The following is a 23,714-nucleotide window of genomic DNA, read 5'->3' as shown; positions in this document are numbered from 1 at the left end:
ACAATGCCACAAGACCCTTCCAAAAGGGTCAGAACATTCTCAGAAGTCTCCTGAAATAATCCACCAATGTTCAAAATTATAATATTTCCCCTCCTTGTTAGTTACACTGTTCAAGTGACCCTCCTCAAGGCTGTGCCTGAGTATTTCCCTTAATGATCACCAAAAAGTTCTGGTCATCATTATGGTCACTTTCCTTTTCCTTTCCATCTATCAGTTTCCTTGTTGCTTTTTCATTCCTTTTGTACTAAATAGCCCTTAACTAAATAACAAATCAGATGCTTGCTTCCACCTGCCCTTAAAATATTTATTTTATGTGTAAGTCCATATTGGCCTCCAACACTCAAAGGGCAGCAGGATGTTTCCTGCCCTTTGGAAGCATTTTCGGTCACCCACACTGTGATTAAAGGTACTTGCAGTGGGTGGGTGTCCTGTAGCGGCTCTTCTGAGAAAGGACAACACCGAAGGTTGGATTCATTCATAAGGAGGTGGATCCTTTGCACAGCCTGGAGAGCTGTGCAACACAAGATCCACACCCTACTAAGCATTTAGCATTTGATTCCAGAAAGGATGCTTTGCTTAATAGTTATTTCTGACCTTAAAATTCAGCTTTTTTAAGCTGCTTAACTATAGCACTAGCAATGCAGGTTTTCTGACTAGCTGGTGAGTAAAGACCATTTAAAATTCCGTATTAAGTGCACTTTGTAGAGCAGTTCTTTGGATTTTGCACTCAAAATGTACTACTAAATGTTAGTGCAAAGGTGATAAGCTATAATAAAAGGTTGATAGAATCCATTCAGGTATTAACATTTTTATAGTCTCTGTCTGGGGCTCTGGGATAAAGTAAGTTTTCTACCAGAAAGCTAATTGGTAGTGAGAAACTGATCATGCCTACTTTGTGAATATGATATAGGTCAATGTGCCACTCTGCTTCCTGTAGGAAGTCTCTCTGGACAGACAAGGCCATACTTTATGTATCTGAATTCATAAAATATTGGCATTTAATGCGTCTACACATAAAAGCACACACTGAGCCACAGTGTCAGTATAACATCCTATGAAGCATAAAAGCTGCAGCCACAGAGCTTACAGTTGTCAAAAAGATGATAAGCTCAGATCTAGCAGCTTTGTTGCAACATTCATTCAAGGAGGCCTGCGAGCTCACTCCTGGATAACTGATATTTGAGGGGATTTCATTATGCCACCCTAGTTTCAATTTGAATATAAACAAGCTTTGCAGAAAAATGGGGTTTTTATTGACGGAAGAATAAGTTGTCAAAGTAAAAGCAAAAGTTTTCAGGAAACTGAGAGCATTTATTTTTTATTTTTTTTAACAAGTAACTGAGTTTGCATACCTTTGGTACAGAGGAAAACAAATTTCCGTTAATTGTGCAGGTTACCAAGAGACAACTCAAACTGCACCTGCATTGCTGTGCTCAGAGCTTCCCATTGCAACATTCTTTCTTTTGGTTTGTCCCTTTCAGTCCAGCTTCAGGACTCAGAGTTCCAGGATCTATCTCATTTTTATGACAAATATTTGTTTGTAGGATGAACAGAAAGTGATTAGTTTGTTATATCTTCCCTTTTTTCATAATAACCTCATAGAAAAGAGTTAGAGCTTCATAAGCTGTGTATGTGTACACCATCTAGTGACTGCATAGCCTTTACATTATTTGATCTTTCAAAGAATAATATTTTGTCCTTCGCTTTGTTATGACATGTAATGTTTACTCTATATTTATTTTAACATCAAAGATTTCAAAATTGGACATTTGAATTCCGAGTATGTATTTCAGGAGATGGTGGTCTTGGATCTTGGACACAAAGAGGACGCCTTCATTTAATATTGTGAATCTGACTTTGAAATTGCATTTTATTCACAAATCTTATACATATCTCCAATAATTTTTGATAAATTTTGCCCAAATCCTCAGCAGTTTCTGGGTATCTTGGGTATATGGATTCTTAAAATCCTATGAATTATTAAAAACTTTAAAACACTACAATATTTCAGTCTATTATCTGTTCTTATACCCAGCTGCTGTTCTATACATAACAATGATAACTTTCTGATAAGAAAATGCATGCTCAAAAGACGTGTTTAGCAATACTAGTTCTGCAGAGTTGGTGGGATAGTCCAACAGGCATTGTAAGATTTCTGTGTTCTCACTGCAATCTAATCTTAAATAAGATTCTAAGTGCTCTCCACTTGGGATACTTTATTCAAGAGCCTTAACTCTTCTATAGAACCTTCTTGTTCTTCTATAGGGACCTCCTGTAGGTACCTCAACATTTTGTGAGCTCAGCTGGCATGGACATTTCTCCTTTCTCTCCTGTAAAAGTGACCAATCATTTTCCTGTCCCTGTTTTACTTTTGGGATAACTGGAACAAGTCCAGATCTGTTGCCACTATTCTGAATACTTGTAGAGTCTTCTGGCCTGGAGAAGAGACTGAGGGGAGACGTCACTGCAGTTACAATTTCCTCCTGAGGAGAAGAGGAGGCAGACACTGATCTCTCCTCTGTGGCGACAGTGACAGAACCCAAGGGAATGGCCTGAATTTGTGTCAGGGGAGGTTTAGGTTGGATACTGGAAAATGTTTCTTCACCCAGAGGGTGGTTGGGCACTGGAACAGGCTTCCCAGGGAAGGGGTCACAGCAACATCCTGACAGAGTTCAAGAAGCATTTGGACAATGCTCTCAGGCACCTGGTGTGACTCTTGAGTCACATGGTGTGACTCTCAGGCACATGGTGTGACCATAGGAATGGTCCCACGTGGGGCCAGGAGCTGGACTCAATGATCCTTGTTAGTCCCTTCCAACTCAGCATATTCTTTGATTCTGTGCTGCTCTTCTCCTTTGTGTTCTCATCCAACCTGTGCACACAAGATGTTTCACATTCTTCCTTTCAAAGGGCTGCAGCAACTTAGCTGTTGCTGTGCTTATTCATCTATTTTAGTATTTGGAAAATAAAAACCAAAGTTTCCTGCGCTCCTTAATGTGCCATCTTACCTTTTTTCCTGTAAAAATATAGGGATGAGAGCAGAATTTGTGGGATTACATGGGTGAAGTTGCAGCTTTACTATAGCATTGTGATTGTACTATAAAATGTTGTTTTCTACTGAAATTAACACAGATATTCTATTCTATTCTATTCTATTCTATTCTATTCTATTCTATTCTATTCTATTCTATAGAAAGCAGTGGTGGTATAAGATGGCTAAATGAAATGAATAGTATTTTTTAAAAAATAATGTATGCATACGTTCATGTGTTCTGAATTGTATTGAACAGCTGCCAAGGTAAACCATACAGCCACCCTGAGTCACAAGGAAAAATATAGATTCCCCAGGAAAAAAAAAAACAACAAAAAATGAGGATTCTCAGTGAATTACTGAGCAGTATACCTTATTCTGCAGTGAAAATGAAGAATATTTAATATATTGTAAATATGACTCCTGGTAGAAAAGCTGACTGAAATATTAATACCATACCATGTGTGAGGGTGAAAAGAAGGCAGATATTGACCAGAAACAGAAGGAAAGAAAAATGCAGGATATATTTTAAAGAAATATTTTTTGAAATAAGTTCCTGTAAGTCACAAATCTCAAAAAACAAAACAAACAAACAACCCCCCCAAAAAACATAACAAAAAAAAAAAAAAACAACAACAACAAAAATTAAAGGGTACATCGCAAAACTCTTGCAGGAATTTCTATAACAGGCAAACAATTTTACAACTACAGTGTGCGATGATGAAATGACAGTTCATGGACTGTGGTATTTTAGATCAGAAGAAGCAAACAATTTTAATTAAAGATGATTCTTTTGCATCTATATGCTACCATTGAAAGTGCAGGCAATGATAGCAATTTTTCCAAGAAAATTCCAGTGGACTTTACTGAATATCCAAGTTTAGATGACATAATTAAATGGACTTTTAATCAATGTTGAAGTGTCCTGGAATCATGGATTTTACAATGTTTAATGTCCACAGACTTGCTTTTCAGACTATTTTCAGGGTCTGAACAGGTATTTTCACACTATTTGGAACTCCCACAGCATTTCCAGATTTGATTCAAAGGTAGGTCTGAGATTTACTTCCCAGTCAAGAAAAGACAAACCTGAGAACCTGTGAAAAAAAACTAGAGAAGAAATGGCACCAAGATAGCGATAGCTCAGACAAAGATAAGTATTAGGAATGTTTCCCTGTTCATGTTTTTTATATATGGTGGGGTTTTTTTACAAAAATCAAAAGCTTTTATGAACTGTCTTGGCTTAACACTAAAGGCATTCATTTAAAACAAAAGACAAAACGAGGGTTGGGTTCAAACTCACTGTTTCATTTGCCTATTAAAGCTATACTTTAGGAGTGGCAGGAGTGGAAGCAAACACTCTGGCACCTTTTCATTCAGTTTCTCCTGCTCTCTCCACCAGACAGCTGCCTCATGTTATGAGCTGAGGAAGAAAAAGCAGTGTTTAGCCACACACTGTTTAATGAATGTCTGAGGCTCATTGTTTTCTCTGTTGGAGTCTGCATCTGAGAAGGGTCATACCATTTAGTTTGGAAAATACACCTACAGGATGTAGGTAACAGGTATCTAGATCTGGATTGGTCCCTTGCTAAGAACTCAGAGAGCTGCATTACAGAATAAAGCATGGGGTTTTTTCCTTTATTTCTGGGCAAGAAAACTTTGTCAGTACTGTGGCTTAGTTTTTGTGTATTACTTAAATTTTCTCCAGATAAACCTATTGGAGAGGCTGCATGGTAGATTAAGTGGAAGGGTTTGCAACCTTTTCTGGCAAAAGGATGGCTTGGGAGATACTGCTTTCCTTCCTAGGAAAGAAATATAATACACACCAGTTCTATATAAACCCAGAGGTCAGTTAATTGGCAGTCCAATAAGACAAGTTACCATGGAGATCAGGTGATTTAGTAGTTCATAGAGAAAGGCTTAGTCACATATAACTGTGAAATCCCGAGTGTGGTGGTGAAAATGCAAACAGAATGAAGTCTAGACACAAAGAGAAAATAATTAATTTGTGGAGCATGATCTACTTGTCTGGTATTCAGAGGAAAAAGAAATGCTGATGAACTTTGTTAACATCTGGACAAACGCTGAAATCGAGAACGTACGTCCATTTAATGGCTTCCATGGCAGGAAAATACAGTTTAAGAAGTGGGATGGCCTGCATCTCCACTGGCCTAGGAGCAGTAAAGTCTGATGGTTGTTGCTTCCTTGCACCCCCATGGTCTGTACCAGGTCCTGCCCCAGCCAGAGAAGAAAATCTTTCTTAACAAAAACAAAGATTCTTAAACAAAAGGGGCCATTCATGGTCTGAAGTGGGCTTATATTTCCTTCTTTCTGGTTAATAAGTGGGAAACCTCACAGAAGGCTCACACTGTTGTGGTGGTTTGACCTAGCTGAATGTCAGGTGTCGACCAAAACTGCTCTATCACAGACTTCCACAAGTGGACAGGGGAGAGAAAATGTAACAAAAGGTTTGTGAATTGAGATAAGGACTGGGAGAGATCACTCATTAAACACCAACATGGGCAAAATAGATTCAGATTGGTGATATTAATTGAATTTATTACTAACAAAACCAGGGCAGGATAATGAGAAGTAAAATACTTAAAAACAAGTTTCCCCCATCCCTCCTTCCTTCCCAGGCTCTACCTCCTCCCCCCAGCAGTGCAGGGAGACAGGAACTGGGGGTTACAGTCAGTTGATCACAGGTGGTTCCTGCTGCTGCTCAGGGAGAAGAGTCCTTGCCCTGCTCCACCACAGGGTCCCTCCCCTGGGTGAGAGTTCCCAACAAACTGCTCCAATGCGAGTCACTTCTCCATGGCATGTAGTTCTTCAAGAGCTGGCTGCTCCAGTGTGAATCCCCCATAGAATCACAAGTCCTTCCAGGAAACCTGCTCCACCATGGGCTCCTTTCTCCATCCTGGAGCCCACTGGTATTGGCTGTGTTAGACATGGGGGAAGCCACCCCTGAAGTGCTGTAGCCCCTCGCTACCAAAACCTGGCTGTGCAATCCCAATGCAACTATTAACACAACACAAGAGAGCAAAAGGACTGAAAATCTGAGAAAAGGGAAATTAGAGCAGTTGCCTCAGCACTGCAATCTAATAAGGGGAGACAAACACTTCTGAATGTCTTCATAAACCAAAAAAAAAAAAAGAAAAAAAATATACAGTTTTTTCAGGGAAAAATTTGTAAAGGATTATATAACCATCCTGAATCTTTCACAAGTCACTCAGCACAATTCAAATTTTTGTGTGGAGACTGAGTAATCTTTACTTCATATTATTACCAGAATTACTCAGAAGCAGTGATCCCTGAATTTGTGGTTCTCTTTGTAACAGAAATTGGTATTTCACTCACCTCTTTGAGTACAGAATTTATTATTGTTTCCCTAGAACTCAAAATGGACTATACAAGATACATACCCCTACATCCCTTCACAAGTTCTCTGCAATCAGGGATCATAGATGAAAGAAAGGAGTGAAGTAGAAAAGCAAGGAAGTAAAATACAACTTTAAAAAGCTCCTTGCCTGACATACCTATTATTTTGAGTTATAATCTAAAATGTAATTTCTCTGTCTCCTATGAAGAGAAAGAAATTTTTTAAATTTTGAGGTTCTGAAAGCAGGGAACAGCAAAGATGACATGTTGGAGAAATTATTTCCTTAGCTTGAACTTCCTTATCAAAGGAAGGGTTTACTTTTTACTTATTTTCAATTTTTATTCCATTGCAGCCAAAGTAATCTTGCTGCCTTTTTTTTTTTTTTTTTAATATTTCTGACTTCTTCTTTCTCCATCTTCCCAGAGGTTTTTACATCACTAGCAGAAACTGAATTTGTTCAGCTATGATAGAATTGTACAATTCTGGCACCATAATCTACCTTGATGTTTGTTAGTAGCAGTATGTGAACAGGTGATAGAGTTTCTAAGAGCAGAGCTTCCTCATTTTGTTCTTTCAAGACTGTTGGAAGCAGCTTTTTGGGTGGAAGCAGCAGAATTTGAATGAATCTGGCAAGCACTGTTACCCTCCTAACAGGAGGATTGCAATTAATTCCTTTTCCAAGCCTGGGAGAGACTTTCGGAGAGTGGAAATGACAGCTGGAAAATGTGTAACCATTAAAATACATGGCACCGCAAGGAGCTGTAACTTTATTAAACTATTAAACAATCACCAGCACCATGGGGAGGAGTGGCCAGGATTTGTTGGGAGTAAGAGGTTCAATCCACTCGCCCACACCACTCTGTAGGAGAGATCTTAGAATTCTAGACAGGTCTGAGTTGGAAGGGACATTAAAGATCATGCAGTTCCAACCCCACTGCCATGGGAAGAGACACCTTTCTCTGGACCAGGTCGCTCAAAGCCCCACCCAGCCTGGCCTTGAGCTGTGGGGAAAAACTTGCTGCCCATAAATATAGGCACGCCCTGACGTGTAAGTGTGGGAAGGAGGGCGGAGTGCAAGGTACCTTTTGATTTCCCCTTCCCAAGACATTTGCACCTTGCAGTCTCCTACTGGAGCAGACATCAGGCAGTAAAAGGGTGGTCTAATCACTCCATGCAGCTGGACACAGCTGTGCCAAGTGCCTAAAGAAACCTCAGTAAGTATAAAACCTCACAAGGGGCAATAAGGTGCTAAGGAAATCATTGCTCTTGCATGCCATCTTCATTGTTCCCTGCTATCAAAACTTCAAAATGAAAAAAAATTCTTTCCCTTCATAATAAGACAGAGAAATTACTGAGTACAGCTTTCAGTTTTGGGATCTTTTCTATATAATCCTTAGTGTTTTTCCTCAGGTTTGGTTGACAAGTGCAAATTTTGTCTATATGGGAGAAAACTGAGTGGACTATCACAGTACTGGAGAGCAGCATGGAAGTTCTAACTGTCTTATTATAAATTTTATATATTTTTATATCTTTCTAATTCTAACTGTCTTATCATAATTTATTTTGCACTGCCTGCATTATTCTGACAGGCAAAAAAATATGATCATGGAGAATAGGAACTGTTACGTAGAGGGATAGGAAAAAAATTAAAATATTTAAAGATTTGTAAGATTTAAAATATTTTAAAATCATCTTACAGTAATGATTACATTAAACTAACTTATACACGCAAACCTACTGCTTTAGCTTTGCAGTGATGAAAAAAGAAAGGAAAAAAGGAAAATAACATCAGAAATTATGATGCATCAGGTGTCCACCGAGGCTGAAATCTTCTCTCAAAGAAGTGGGAAAACTTCAACTGCTTCAGGTATTGAAGTTGAGCAACTTCAGGTTGTCTATTTCTATGTTTATAAATAGACATTGAAATGTTTTGTTAAATAGGAGGGGCGGTGACACAGACGCAGTTAAATGGCTTCAAAAATCAGAAAGGGCTGGATATCATCATGTCTAGCAAAACATTTGGATTTGCAAGAGTAGATTTGCCTGGCTTATGGTTGAACTATGTTAAATAAAAAATTCCACAATCTGTATTCAGTGAATCAGAGGATCCATGTAGTATTGGGTAGTGTCCTATGGAATGCCTGCAAAAAATCAGCAAAAAATGTATTTCAACCAATGTAATAAAAGTATCAAATGATATGAAAATAATATTCAAAATTTAATCTAATTTGCATCATTAATGGACCTCAACCAAAGGCACTGCTAAAATTGGTTTTCAAAGGTGTGGTGGTTCTCAAATAAAAATGCTCTAAAATATTGCTTAGAATACAGCTTACACTGCACATAAAGGACATAAACATTCGACACTCAGACTGAAAAGCAGGAATTCTATAATTCTGAAGCTCAGTCTTACGCAATGAACAGTGGCAGCAAAACAAAGGAAGCAAAAATAAAACATAGTAAAAAGGAAACATAATGAAAGCCTCACAGCAAGAGAGGCTGGTGTGACTCCAGTATCTGCAACTGGGCATAGCTGGACAAGAAGCTAGCAGATTTTTTAAACTGCAAACGGAAAAGGATATGTTGTAATACTTCCTTTAACAGACTGTAAACATCCTTTAGTGAAAGTAACCATAGCAAGGATTGCTAGAATTCAATTAGCCATACCAGGTGTATGCTAGAGATCTTCAAACCACAGAACACAACATGGTCCTTCAGAGTAACTGGCAAATTACCTGCTAATGAATGTTGTCGGGAAAACCCAGCTGGCAGGAATATCCTGGAAGTGCCAGCATTGCCAAGACTCTATCAGCAGGAAAGTAATGGCAGGTGTAAATGTTAAAATTGATGAAAGTTAATGAAGGACCCAGTGGCAATGGACCAGATTGCCTTTTTTCCCTGGTAACCCCAGGGATTTCAGTGTAATTTCTGAACAATATTGTCTGGCAGCCTTGCTAGAGAACCTGAGATGTACCTGAATGCTGTTGTTCCCTGGAAAAAAACCTTGGTGATGGCAGTGATGAAGTCCAATGCATTTCCACCTGGGAGGGAATCACATCTATTAAATTTATGTCTGTAAATGAAGGAAGAGATGAGTTCTAAAATTAGAACAGAATGTTGTTATCTTACAAAAATTCACAGTGTGCAACTTTTAATACTTTCTTGCTTAGAGGAGAGAAGAATGATGGAAAGCCAACAGCATAAGTGATTAGAGATGTCCTGGAAATTGTGTGATACCATATTTACAGTTACTTTTTTCATACAAATTTAAGTGGAATTTATTGTTCTAAAATTTAAGATTCTGTGGTTTTGGACCAAGACAAAGATCTCGGATCACTTATACTGGGGAGAGTGATTTTTACATGGGCAGATAGTGATAGGACAAGGGGGAATGGTTTTAAACTAAAAGGGGAGAGATTTAGACTAGTGGCTAGGAAGAAATTTAATGTGAGCACAGTGAGGCACTGGAATGGGTTGCTCAGAGAAGCTGTGGATGCCTCATCCATGGAAGTGTTCAAGGCCAGGTTGAATGGGACCCTGAGCAGCCTGGTCTAGGGGTGAAATCCCTGCCCATGGCAAGGGGTAAGGGGGTGGGGAGTGGATGGAGAGGATCTTTATAGTCCCTTCCAAGACAAGTCATTCTATGATAAATTTTTTTTTTGTAAAAAATATTTTTCAGTTTGTGAGACAAAATCTTGGGTATGTTCATCCCGATGGTACTCATACGAACAGGTATAAAATGTCCTGTTCTTTAAGCTGCTCACAGGACTCCTTAAAGACCTAAATAATTTCAGTTTCTGGAGATTAACCGATGATATGCTTACCTAAAGGTAAATGGAAAGATGTGATTTTCAGAGACAAAATTAAATATGAAAAAATGTGTTAAATACATAAAATGTGTTAATTTCCTCTATATTCTGATTATTCATGCTATGAAAGATTGAAGGTTTTGAACCATATCTGATGACAGGAGTTACCAGAATGGTTTCATTTCTCTTCTGCAGAGACTTTGCTTTTCGCCATAGCAAGCACAGAAAAAGAAATTGTTGAGGTATCAAAACTGCAGAACCCTCAAAATATTTTTAAATGGGTAACAGTAGAGTACATGCTGTCTTTTTTCACTGAATTCTGTACTTTATGGAGAAATTTGGAAAATATTCTGAAGGCCTTTTTGAGAGGATATCAACACTTCTGTATGGAAAGGAAATTGCTATAAGCTTCCTATTTCTGGATATTGAAATGACCTAGGTTATCATATGAAGGTGCTCTTTAACCATCAATCTTTTCCATAAGGCACAGACTGGGATTTTTTAAATGGCTTTTTCAGCTCATTGAATTCATCAGCAGAAGCCAAACGACTTCAATGAGGACAAAGAGAGAACTGCTGCTGAGTGTTTTTAAAAATCCAGCTTCTACTCTTGTTTGAAATAAATAAGTGTTGATTAATCTTAAACTTAACAGGTTGGTGATCTGCAGGCAGTTTTATTAAAGACCAGATATCCCATTTCATTTCTGTGTAGAAAAGCCAATGTGAAGTGCAAATTTTTCAACTGAGGCCAAGTATGTCATACTTGTTTGTTGTTCAATTGAGAATACAGAGAGCAATGGTTTTAACACAAAAGAAGGGAAAGAATAAAAGGGTTACAAATGGGTAGTAATACAGAGATTTAAGATTTGTGGAGTTTTTCATCCTACTGGTATTCAGCCACACTTAGAATATTTGAGAAAGATGATTGATTCTGGATAATGGACTGATTAAATAACATTGCAAAGACCATTAAAGAATGCAAAGATATTTTACTGCACAGTTAAGAAGAAAATGCATTCCTTCTGAAATAGCCTCAAGTCTAATCTTTACAAATATTTACAAACTCTACTCAACAGTTGGGAAAACTTTGCAAGGATGGCATGAAACTTCATGGGATGGGTATTTTGACCTTTTCTGGATGAAAAGTGCCCACTGAAACTACTCTATCAGGCCCCTTGTCAGCTGGACAGGGGAGAGAAAAATGTAACAAATAGCTTGTGGCTAGAGATAAGGGCAGGGAGATATCACTCAGCAATTACCATCCTGGATAAAACAGGCTTAACCTGGGGAAATTAGTTTAATTTATTACTAGTCAAATCAGAGTAGGATATTGAGAAGTAAATCAAAATCTTAAAAACACCTCCCCTTTGCTCTATTCTCCTTTCAGGCTTTATTCCTAGTTCTCTCTACCTCCTCCCTCTCAGTGGAACAGTAGGATGGGGAATGAGGGCTGTAGTCAGATCATCATCTGTTGTTTTTCCTGCTCCTTCCTTCTCAGAGGGAGGGAAGAGTCACACTCTTCCCTTGCTCCAGGATGGAGTCTCTCCCATGGCAAATCATCCTTCATGAATTTATCCAGCCTGGGTCATTTCCAAAGGCTTCAGTTCTTCTTGAACTGCTCCAGCGTGGGTCCATCCATGGGGTGCAGTCCTTTGGGAACAGGCTACTCCAGCACGGGTCCCCCATGGGATGACAAATTCTGCAAGCAAACTTGCTCCAGTGTGGGCTCCTCTATCCACAAGTGTGCAGATATTGCCTGGAGCCTGCTCCAGTGTGGGCTTCTCACGAGGTTACTGCCTCCTTTGGCCATCCAGCTGCTTCCCTGTGAGGTCCTCTAAAGGTTGCAGGTGGATCTCTGCTCCCCCATGGACCTCCATGGACAGCAGAGGAACAGCTGCCTCATCACAATCTTCCCCATGGGCTGCAGAGGAATCTCTGCTCTGGTACCTGGAGCATCCCAACCCTCCACCTACCACTGCTGCTGCACTGACCAGGGTGTCTGCAGGACTGTTCCTCTCACATGCTCTCACTCCTCATTTCTCTGGCTGCAAGTTGTTTCTGCACAATAACTTTTTTCCCCTTCTTAAATCTGTCATTCCAAAGGCACTATCACCATTGCTGACAAGCTTTTCTGCGGCCTGCAGTGGGTTCATCCTGGAGCTGGCTGGCATTGGCTCTGTCAGATATGGAGGAGGCCACTAGCAGCTTCTCAGAGAAGTCACCCTGGTTTCCACATCCTCTACCAAAACCATGACATGCAAACCCTATACAATGGATCAAACTGGGAAGGCAAAATAAGCAGGAGAAAAAAAAAGATAATGCTTGTAAGCAAAGACAACTAATGCATCTCAATCTTCAGAAACAACAAATGAGTTTAAGAATGTGAAGTTACTGTTCTGAAGAAAAGGAAAAAAAAAAAAAACCCAACCCAATTCCACACACTGGACCTTCAAGTTAGGGATATCATCAATGTTACGACTTTTATTCGGCAAATAAAATCCTTTTCCAAAGTTACTGATGACCACTGCAGATTGTAAACTAGACTTTCTCTTCAATAAGAAATGCTGGTATTTCTGCAGGGCACAAAAAGGAGATTAGAAAATGATGAGACCTTCTTTTTGATATTTTCTATCAAAACTGAACAAGAATTTCATGAAACCGAACAGTTCATGCTGTCATTTTCAGCTCAATAATATTTTTGCCATCTTCCTAGGGTTTATTTGAAAATATTTATTTTCTAGAAGTTTCATCATTATTTTCCATCTTTGTTGCTGCCTTGTTTCCAGAAATGTGGAACTCAGGTGGCTGTTGGAGGCTGTATCTCTGCTGGTGCATCTGCAACCGCACGACAAGCAGGACATCTGGTCCTGCCAGATCAGAGGTTGAACTATCCTGTGCCTTCTGAGCCAGGGGCCAAAGAAAATGTCAGTGCCTTGAGAAAATAAATCATCACAAGAAAATGCAAATTCAAGTAGTTTAAACTTTATTATTACAATTTTTTAAAGTGAAAATATCAAAGCTGGAGGAGTGCCAATCATAAAAGTAGGTCTGAAAGAAATTTCCTGACCAACAATACTATCAAAACACTGTATGACTGAGAAATTTGAGGCTACCAGATAGTTTTCCACAAATTGTGATTTGAAGGTTTGTTACAGGGCTGCAACAGCTTAGTCAGCTTCATTTTCAGGTCATGAATGGTGCCCTGTGCTGCTTTGCAATCACAATACATGTTCATTGGTTTATATGGAGATTTAGATCTGCTCATTGAAGCTTTTAAGAAAAAAATGTAGCAGCATTTGAAATGGTCTTATTTCAACTAAAATTTCTGGGTGTCTTCCAAAGTACAAATTTTCCCAATTTAAGCTAGCAGTGCCCCAGTAGATGCATGATAAAAACTCAGCTGTGTTACTCCACTATATCTAGATTTACTCTAGTAATTACATTGGCCCAATTTCTTTTTTATTAAACTCAAATGGAAAGGAAATAATTAGATCTGATAGCTATCATATAAGAGTATTATGAGGGTGAAGTAATTAAACAGTAATTGTAGTAAATTATGTTTTTCAATAAAATTGTAAGGAATTTGTTAAATAATTAGCTAAAATGTTTAGTTAGGGTATTTGAAGTCCATTCAGCTTTTTGATTCTGCAGGCAGATCAGAGGAATTTACAGTCTGTGAAAGTATGCTTTGGTATTGCACTGTCTCATGCTATCAATACCAAATTGTTTCCCAGCTTGTTTGATTTTACCAAATATTGTTCATTATTGATAGTGCTACAAAATGTGTAAGATTGTTTTTCAAAGATGAAATGGAGCTGCTGCACTCTGCAATCTAAAACCTATCTGGATATTTACAAACAATCTCAGCGACTCATTTCCCTAGGGAGAATTTTTTTCTTTATATAAAGTTAATCTTTTTATCTGTCCAGCTTTCAGATATATCTCCTGCAGAATTGCTATTGCAGAGATGCTTGTCTACTTTGAGTGGGGATGATGCTATACCCTCAGTGACTCTGCAAGTGAGCTGTGATTGTGGATTATGCCTCAGTCACACTGGTTACTGTAATACATACTTGAATACTTGAATACCTTGGGTTTTTTTTTTTGTTTTTTTTTTTTTTTTTTTTTTTTTTTTTTTTTTCTTGCTTGCTTTGGTTCCAAAACCACTGAATTTACAGTATGTAAGTGCTGTGCTTGGGATGAATGAATCTCCTAAAGAACATTAAACCACCAACCTCTGGGTCACTAAAAGTTCTTGTCTACATGAGGTGACCATGTAGAAAGGTAAAAAAAAACCCAACACTCTCCAGGGAGTTGCATGCATCAGGTAATTTTTTGAATGAATAACTAAATTTTTTTCTGGTGGCAACAATGCTAACAGGGAAAATACTGACTGTAAGAGCAAGTTCTCCACAGCTGCAAAACTTGATAGGGGAAGACTTCGAACATAAGCCCTCCTGGTACACTCTGCTGTGGAAAACTGAAAAAACCATGGCACTGCACGGACCACGTGGAGAGAAAGAGAGAAATGCTTTAGAAAACATTAGACTTGGAAAAGAAGTAAAGTTTGTCTCAAGAAGAATTCTAAACAAATTCGGAGCAGACATGGCTTAAAGGTAAGCCGAAAGCACCCAGAAAACTATTTCATGGCATGAACATCCAAATAGATATTCACCTTCAGAACATCCTAAGAAGCTGTAAGAAGAACTATTGTACAGACAGGTGCTACTTGAGAGGGCATGGGAGGGTGGTTGGGGGCTGGTGTCAAGCCAGAGGTACTAAAAGTTCAGTTGCAGGATCAAGGAATGAAGAGATTTTCTATAATTCAAAGTTCATGAGCTAGTTAAGAGGTTGCATTTCTGTCTGAGACCCCTGGGTGTGGATTACTTTATGGAAACAGCGAGCTGCGTGCCTTCTCCACTTAGCCAGAAAAAACCCCAGTTAACAGGGCTGCTGAGGCACTCTAATGGCACATCTCTAGAGGTTCCTTATTGGACCACTGAGCTGTGGCCCTATAATTTCTTCTATATTCTTCCAGCATTAAAGCTGCTTTATGCATCATGAAAAAATCACTACCAGAAAAATGTTAAAACTTACAGACTTGTCTTTTATAGACTATGTCTTCTACTGACTATTTCTCACTATTTCAACATTAGTTTCGCTTTTCTAAGGCAGAAAATTGCATGGCATTTCATTCCTGTAAAAGTACTGGGCTTATGGTGATAGGTAGCCTAGTTTTCGCCCTAAGCTTTTCAGAAAGTGAATTTCTTTGTGTGCAACCTCCTAAAACCAATAATTGTTGTTTTGCAGTAAAAAAAAATTAATCCTTTTTTTTTTCAGAGGTAAGAAGATAATGCTGAGCCACTGCAGGGTGAAGGTAAAATTGATTAACAAGAGTTCATAGAGAGGAATAATAACAATGGAGAGAGAAAAATGTCTTCTCTGTTAAAAGAGTATTTTTCAGGCAAAGATGGCAGTTTACTTCAAGCTTCTAATAGTTACATTTAATGTATTTGTATATATTAATTTATTCTACAACTGTAGAATGTTAGTTAAACAAAATCATTAGATAATGATACTTACAATTCTTTTGACTGTGCAAAATTTTGAAGGGAAAATAAAAATCTGTGGCAGAGCTGGGCCAAATTATGGAAGAGGGAGGTGAAATAAAACACAAGATATCTGATATTTATGGTGACAGTTTTTGCCTTTTGGGCCTGGCATCATTTTGCAGAAAGTTTAGAGCCATGTTTCTCCCATTTTTTAAAACTATATTATACTGTGATCAAAGACATTTCAAATTGCTAGCCCTCCAAAATTGAAAGCCACTGTAACTGGGTGAAGAAGAATGTGACATTCTTATCACATTCTTATAGCTCAGTCTGTCATTGTTTTTCCTTGCTAAAAATTGAAAATCTTTGATGAAAAATAGTTTTAAGCTTTTGAAATTAAATGCAGCTTATTAGCTGCATTTAATCCACTAATCCACTGCGTGATAATTTAATCGTAAATGCATTTTCCTTTTGAAGAACTAGTAATTGGAATTATTATTTTATTTGGGTTTCCATATATTGTATTATCGTATGGAAAAAATTAGTTCCAATTATTTAAATTTTTTTTCCCACACCCATCTGTAAAATAGCTCTAAAACTTTAAAAAACCCCACAGAAAATTGGAATCACTGGGCAATGGAAAATTTGATTTTTAGGTTTTCCCTGTACAGTGACTAGGGTTTCATGCTTGGTCTGATGAATAATTCCCTGCCTTTTTAACACATTCTGGGAAGATTTACCACTCTGAAGAGCCAGATACTGTGGAACAGGGGATCTTAAATTCATTGAAGTGAATAATTTAATCTTTTAAATGGATTTAAAGAAACACTAACACAAAGTTTTCACATTTTTCATAACAATGAAAAGTTTAATCAGTTGGTGTCCTATTTTTTTTCTCAGTTTTAAAGTTTCATTATATTTCTGTTTTTTATGAGACTTAAATGTCAAAATGACTCAATGTTACTCCTTCAATATGATACTTATAAATTGTACAAGCAATAGAAAGGATTTTTCTGAAAAATAGAGAAAGATGATTTGTTTCTATGTCAGTGTCAAAATTCAACTTGCCTTGCCTCAACTATTGTTAAGATTTTACAGGATGAATTTTTCCCTATTTACCACATAATTTGGTGTAGTCTCTGAAAACTGGCACATTTAAATTTGTTTTAAAAATGTATAGTTTTGTTAAGATGGAATTCACTGAGTGATCTGAAGATCTTCCTTTTTTAAATGCAACTAGTGTCTATATTTCTGTAAGGCAAAAGATTAGTGCTGAGAAATACTACAGTAGATGTTCACTAGTTTTAACTTTTATTAAATTGTATGTTACTAATATTACCATTATATGTTGCTACTTGTTAATTCAACTCTTTCCATTTCAAATATCAAAGCATTTTATGTAGGAACATTGCTTTCCTTACTCCAATTTTCTGAATGGAAACACTAGGAGTTAGAAGCGTGTTATGAATTCAAAATGGCCACACACAGGACCAGTGACTCTGTATTCAAAACACTGTCAGTCCAACACTATACACACAAAATACACTTTACCACATTTGAAAATTCAAGAGATTTCATTATATGGCTGTGCTTGACAAGGTTTTATGCAGGGGTTGTCACTGAATGATGCTTTGTTCTTAGAATCTAGTTCTGCAGTCTGAAGTGGTGAGAGTAAAGACTTTCTCAAGTAGTAACTCTGTTAACTTCTCATTTATACTCTTCAAGTTCAGAAAGGATAATTAATTCAGGTGATCTGGTTCACAAATAGCCTGTACTGGGAATCTGGGGAAAATTTGCCAGTATTCCTTACTGGGTTTTTAGGTAAATGATACTTCTCAAGATTGCTATACCAAAACTTTGAATGCCTTTGATTATTTGAAGTCTAACATGTAAGAAAATTGTGGTGTTTTCTTTTTTCTTTTTAATTCCCTCTTTCCCTTTCTCTTCATATTTTTTTTTTTAAAGGGGGCAAAATAATACTTATGACATGTATACAACATGTTAGTTGTTTTTATTTTTTTTTTTATATGTTCATTTTTTCCTGGAAGTTTTGTCTGTGTCCTGCTCATGTATTTACTTAAAGATCAAGAGGTTTTCTAAGAATTTCAGATAAAAGCACCATTCTTCAATTTTTAAACTTTTTTCAAAGCAAATATTTTGAACACCTTTGAGATACTTTAACTTCTGGAGATCATGTGAAGTTCTTTCCTCTAACACCAGAATTTCCTTGCTGTCTTGAGAATGTGGGTTTCTTCTCTTAATTGCTTTCACACAAGATTTTACTGTCTTTGTGAATAGGCTAGGTCTGTGCATTTCAGCAATCCTTTTCACTTGGCTTAGGAATAGTCTTAATTGCCTCAAAATTAAGGCTTCAATGAACATTTTCTACTTTCTTTCTGAAAGCCTTAGGGAGGCAAGGGGAGAGAAAATATCAAAACTTTTTCTTCTCTCAGGAGTGCATTTTATTCTCAAACTGCAGAAGTCAGGAGCTATGTAAACTATCATGGATAAACATCTGTCTCATGCATGAATATTGGTATGCTGGTGTATGTGACAGAACAAATAAAATGTCCCCAGTGCCCTGAAGTGGTTATTTACAACACTCCTTTAACAATAAGTTAATCCTTAAGACAAGGGTGTAGTGAATGTAGTGAACAGCTGCTGCTTATGGTATTTACTAAAGAACTTCAGAATAACATGGTCTGTCAAGAGCAATCTGATATATACACATCCACAGAGAGGGGTTCATTTATGTGTCAGGTTATAAGACAGACAACCAGCTGGAGAGCAATGCTCACCTATCAGTCGGCTTAAAGATGTCAGTGAATAAACCCTTTGCGGGGGAAATTTAAAAGGATGGCTGTGAAAGAGTCCTGGATTATTAAGGGCTTAGAACCTAAACAGATCTCATTAAATCAGGAGCTTTAACAAACTAGACAAGCAAAATATGTGGAAAGCAGCCTGCTCAGCTCTCTGAGGTGCTATGAACAGTGATTTGATGTGCTTTTCAGACCTAATGCTCTAAGCCAGACGGCTGAAAAGATCCCCCTTCCAGGCATACAGGGGGGCCTGATTCCTTGACCTCCTCTGCCCTGACATGCTCCTGGCAGCCTGGTTAATGCAAGGCATCCCAATGGTATCAGCAGGCATGGCTGAGCCCTCAGGTCAACCCCTGAGTACAGCATCATGGCCTTTTGTACTGAAAGAGACTTTGCAAAGATGTGTTTCCATCCACACGGTTGTGTCAGCTTTAGGAAAACTATTGCCTGGATTCTCCTTCACAAAACTGACTGAACGAATTGTGCCTGGGTAGCTCAGAGACACCTGTCCTGTAAGATGCAGTCAGCCTGTGATCTGACTTTTGAGTCTTCATAACAAGCTAGATGCAATTTTCCAGTGTCCACACAATACCTTATTATTTCTTCATAGTGGTTATGACTCCATCTTGCAAGGAAATTATGGGTGTGAAGTCACTCCCCCTGCTTCTGTCAAGCCCCATATAGCACACAGCCCAGGAAAAATGTGGGTCCCTAATCATGTGCTCTGCATTAGGTACAACTGCTGCCTGAACAGGGGCTGTGTGCTTTTACACAACTGTGTCAGGGATACCCCCTCTCACCTGTACTCAAATGTGTCATGGGGCAGGATACTTCAAACAAGCTAGGATATAGACTGCCTTGGTCTTGCACAGCTGGTGCCTTGCATCTTCTGGCCAGAGGAATCAGAAATCAACATCACACTAGGCTGGCTTTCTGTGCTGGGAGATGAGAACAAGAGGTCAGTGCTAACAGAGAGGGGTACTGTGCTGACCTACCCTCCATTTTTGTTTCCTGAAAAAACACTACTTAAAAAGCCCCAGCCCTGTACTGAATAAAATATTTTGGGAACACAGAGTGGTTTGATTTCTTGCTGAAATCCATCTAGACAGTTTCACATTGGGCACTAATGCTCTTGGTTCTAATAAATGAACCTCTGAGGAATAAGAAAAATGTTCTCAGAGAACAAGCTTCAGAGTAATTTCTCATCTAGAGCCAAGACTGAGTGATTGAAAGGCTCATTTTCCAGTTTAGATATCTTCAATCCCTAGTGAGCAATTGTGGCTCTAAGTAAATCAAAAGGCTTATTATTAATAGGTTAAGTAAAAGCAGAACTTTATAGTCTGTGATATAATATCACAAATGATGTAATTTTGAAGAATTAAAAATTCTTTATTCTTTAGCTGACAAAAAAGCAAAAACTTTTTTATCTGTCTTAATAGGAGACAATTAAAGCATCTGTCTCCTGTTGCAGAAAATAACCTACTCAGACAGAAGAAATGGAATCATTTACAGGTTCTTTAATGGTGTTTAATGCTTAAATAGTATATAATAGGGATGTGGCTGAAACAGCTTTGCTGGGAAGGACCTGGGATACTGTTGACCATGAGTCTGCAATGCATCCTTGTGACAACAGTGGTAAGCAGCATCCTGGGCAGCAGAAGGGAGATAATTTCTAGCAGGTCAAAGGAGGTGATCCTTCTCCCTTATTTGGCCCTAGTGAAGAGCATCTGGAATGCTGCTTCCCGTTCTAGACTCCCTAGCACAAGGTAGACATGGATATACAAGTCAGTCTAGCTAAGGGCCACAGAGATAATGAAGGGTTTGGAGCATCTGACATATGAGGAGAGACTGAAAGATTTGGGACTGCTCAGTCTGGAGAAGAGGAGGCTCAGGGGGAATTTTATCAATGGTATTATTACCTGATGTGGGGACTAAATAAAACAGAGCTGAGCTCTTAGTGGTATTCACTGAGGGAACAAGAGACAATGAGCAAAATAGAAATACAGGAGGTTCTGTCTGAACACACTGAAATATATTTTTACTCTAAGGGTGCTTGAACACTGGATCAAGTTCCCCAGAGGAGTTGTGGAACTATGGAGAGCACCAAAACCCAACTGGACATGGCCCTGGGCCACCCCCTCTAACTGAGCCTGATTAAGCCTGATTAAGAGTGCACAACCTGGTCTCAAGATGTCCATTCAAAACTCAATGGTTCTGTGAAGGTCCAGGATCCAGATAAATATCATAGAACTTTTATTATCAGCCCAGGAAGAATATAGTAAGTGTATCACTAAAATCCTTTACTGGCTATTTTTTTAAATTTTTTTTTTTTTAATTTTTTAAAATTTTTTTTAAGTATTGGTTATCCCTTTTCTTTAATGCTTGGGAAGATACCCTGCAGGAAAGTGTCTATTATTGCTTGGCTTGGCCAGGCTGTCAAGCAGTTTTAATGTAGTGGTTCACTGCTGTGAACTACATGCTTCTGGAGGGAGGAAGAACATTTTAGGAAGGCAAAGATCAGTGGAGTGACATTACTTTTATAAGTCCCATATCCTTTAGTCTCTTAGAGGATTTAGAGGGATTTAGAGCCCAATACTGCAGCTTGAAGCCTGCAATGGAGAGGAAGCAGACAACTTAAAATAAATGGAGATGGAATAATGAGAGGCATACCTTTTGCATTTGGTTTTCTCAGACCCTTCACTTCATAAGAAGCATATAAATAGCATTTAGAGATACTCTTATTATGAAAAAAATGTGTCACTTTTCTTGCTGATGTTTCTGTACTCTGTAACTTACACCACCTGTTAAATCTGGTTTCTCTTAACTCCAGAGCAGGTAGATAGAGCCTTCTCCTGTAACAGCTGTAAGATCTTTACTTTAAAGAGTATTGAAACACACATTTATTGTGAAGATGAGATTCAGACTAGGTAGAATGGTTTATATCCAGTGAGGCAGTGCAGCCTGGTATGAACATCCTGACAAGTGCTGCAATAGGCCACAAGAACAATCAAGAAATCCTTCAATACTTTGATTACTAACATGTTTCTTATCCTCCACTCCATCTTGTCTATAAATCATGAGGCCTGAAAAGAAAGGAATTGCTAGGTAACTTGTGACTATCATGCAAATTACCTACTAACTAGTGTGATCAGACATCCAGGGTTTAAATGTCCTAAATCATAATACAGTCAGGTGAGCATTTAAATGCTGTTAAATTGTGAAAATACTTGTTTTACCTTTGAAACCATCAGATTCAATAGATTAATTACAACCTGTAAGCACAATCAATCTGTTAAGAAGCCTTGCCATGCTTCTATTTCGTTGTTCATCTGCTTCCCTCTGCTCAGGTACCACAGAGCTTTCACCACACTGCTGCAATCAATATGTTGATGAGGATAAATAAACAACAGAGTGTAAAAATAATCTGCAGTCCCAGTCCTTGCAATGCTTTTAAGCTCATTGAAGTTCATTACAACAGCTTTTACCTTCAGGTTGCAGTACTTTCAGAGTGAATGGCAAATGTCTTGACTCAATAATTTCAAAGAAAATGTTCACTTAACACAGTAAATCCATGCAGGAATTCCATTCATTCCTGGCTCTATAAGGCAGATAAATTGAACTTTAGCTACTTCCAAGTTTGTTTTCCAAATGGGGGGAGAGACAGCAATGCAATGACCAACCACCGTTGCTTCTAAACTTGCAATAAAGTTCATTAAAATACCAAAGATCATTATAAAGCCTGTGCACTCAGTGATTTTTATAAGATTTTCTAAGATCACAAGTTCATGTCAACATGTTTTTAGAGGTTTTGGTCAGGTCACTCATATTGGCTCTGTAAGGCTGCATTTCTTCAGAAGAAGATGATGAAACTGCTTTTCGTTACCTGAAGAGCAGCACTACAATGCTGCTCTTCAAACTTTCAACACCTGCAGGTTGTTAATGATGCATCCAGAGCACTGGGTCCTTCAGAGACATCATTACCTTCCATGGTACATCACTCCAGGCTCTGACCAATCAAGATACTTTCCCTTCTGTTTTTTAGATCACAAATTTCATTTACACAAAAACATGCTAAACATCAATCTCTCTGTATATTTTTCCTAAAACAAAGTAAATTGTAATCCCTAACTTTAATTTTCTATAACAAAGGCCTTTTGGGAACTATCTGCTTTAAATGTGTCCTTATCATAAGCATAATGCTTGAAACACAACTCTGAGGAAGCAGTTTTGCACATGCCATTATTTAATGAAAGTGCAATTACATGATTGACTTGTTTTCTCTGGAAATCATAATAACAATTGAGTCATGCTTGGTTCCTGGAAACTTCCTGGCTGTGAATTCACCTCATTAAACATGCCTGTTATTTTACTGTCGGGTAGATTTGGTTTGAACCATGCTGGCCACATTAAAGACATTTTGCTGTAACTCACTGACATTCTTGGTACTAAGCAGTGATTTTCATTAATTTGTTTTCTAAGCAAAGATTATAATTTGTGGAGGAAAACAGAAGGCTGTGGTAAATTCACTGTGAAATTCACTGGGAAAGTTCTATTCCTGTGTATCAGTATTTTTCCAGTGGAGTGCATGGGATCATTTTAGGCATAAGAATTTCACTTGCTCTCAAGTTGTGTTCTTCCCCTTTCTCTTTGCACCTGCTATTCCATGAGTGAGTGGGATACTGGGGATTTTCTCCTACTGATTGTACACACCTTGCTTCCAATGTCATTCCTCTGAGTCTCATTCAGCCTTTGTGGAATCAGTGATATTACCAGCATCTGAGCTGGGGCAGAATTTGTCCCAGCATGTGTAAAATGTTATGAAGCATTTTACAATCCTTTTTCCCATGAACTACTACACTAAAAATCAATTGGGTTGCCTTCTGTAACCATGTGAATTATTGACTGAAAACAAATGACAGCCACTGAAATCTAGGAAAACCTATTAAAAATTCATCATTCATTTCTAACCTTTCTTTCCCAGTACATGGACTGCAGCAAGATCTTGTGCAAGAATATAATAGAAATGTTATTTCTTAGCTCTCCTATTTGTATCTGTTGACCTTTAATGTGGTCATTGTATGTGAATGAAGAACAGAAGATCTTTATAGCAAACAGAAAGATACAT

Source organism: Anomalospiza imberbis, chromosome 3 (genome assembly GCF_031753505.1).
Source record: "Anomalospiza imberbis isolate Cuckoo-Finch-1a 21T00152 chromosome 3, ASM3175350v1, whole genome shotgun sequence".
In the NCBI taxonomy this organism is placed as follows: domain Eukaryota; kingdom Metazoa; phylum Chordata; class Aves; order Passeriformes; family Viduidae; genus Anomalospiza; species Anomalospiza imberbis.
Note: the sequence above shows the minus strand (reverse complement) of the source record.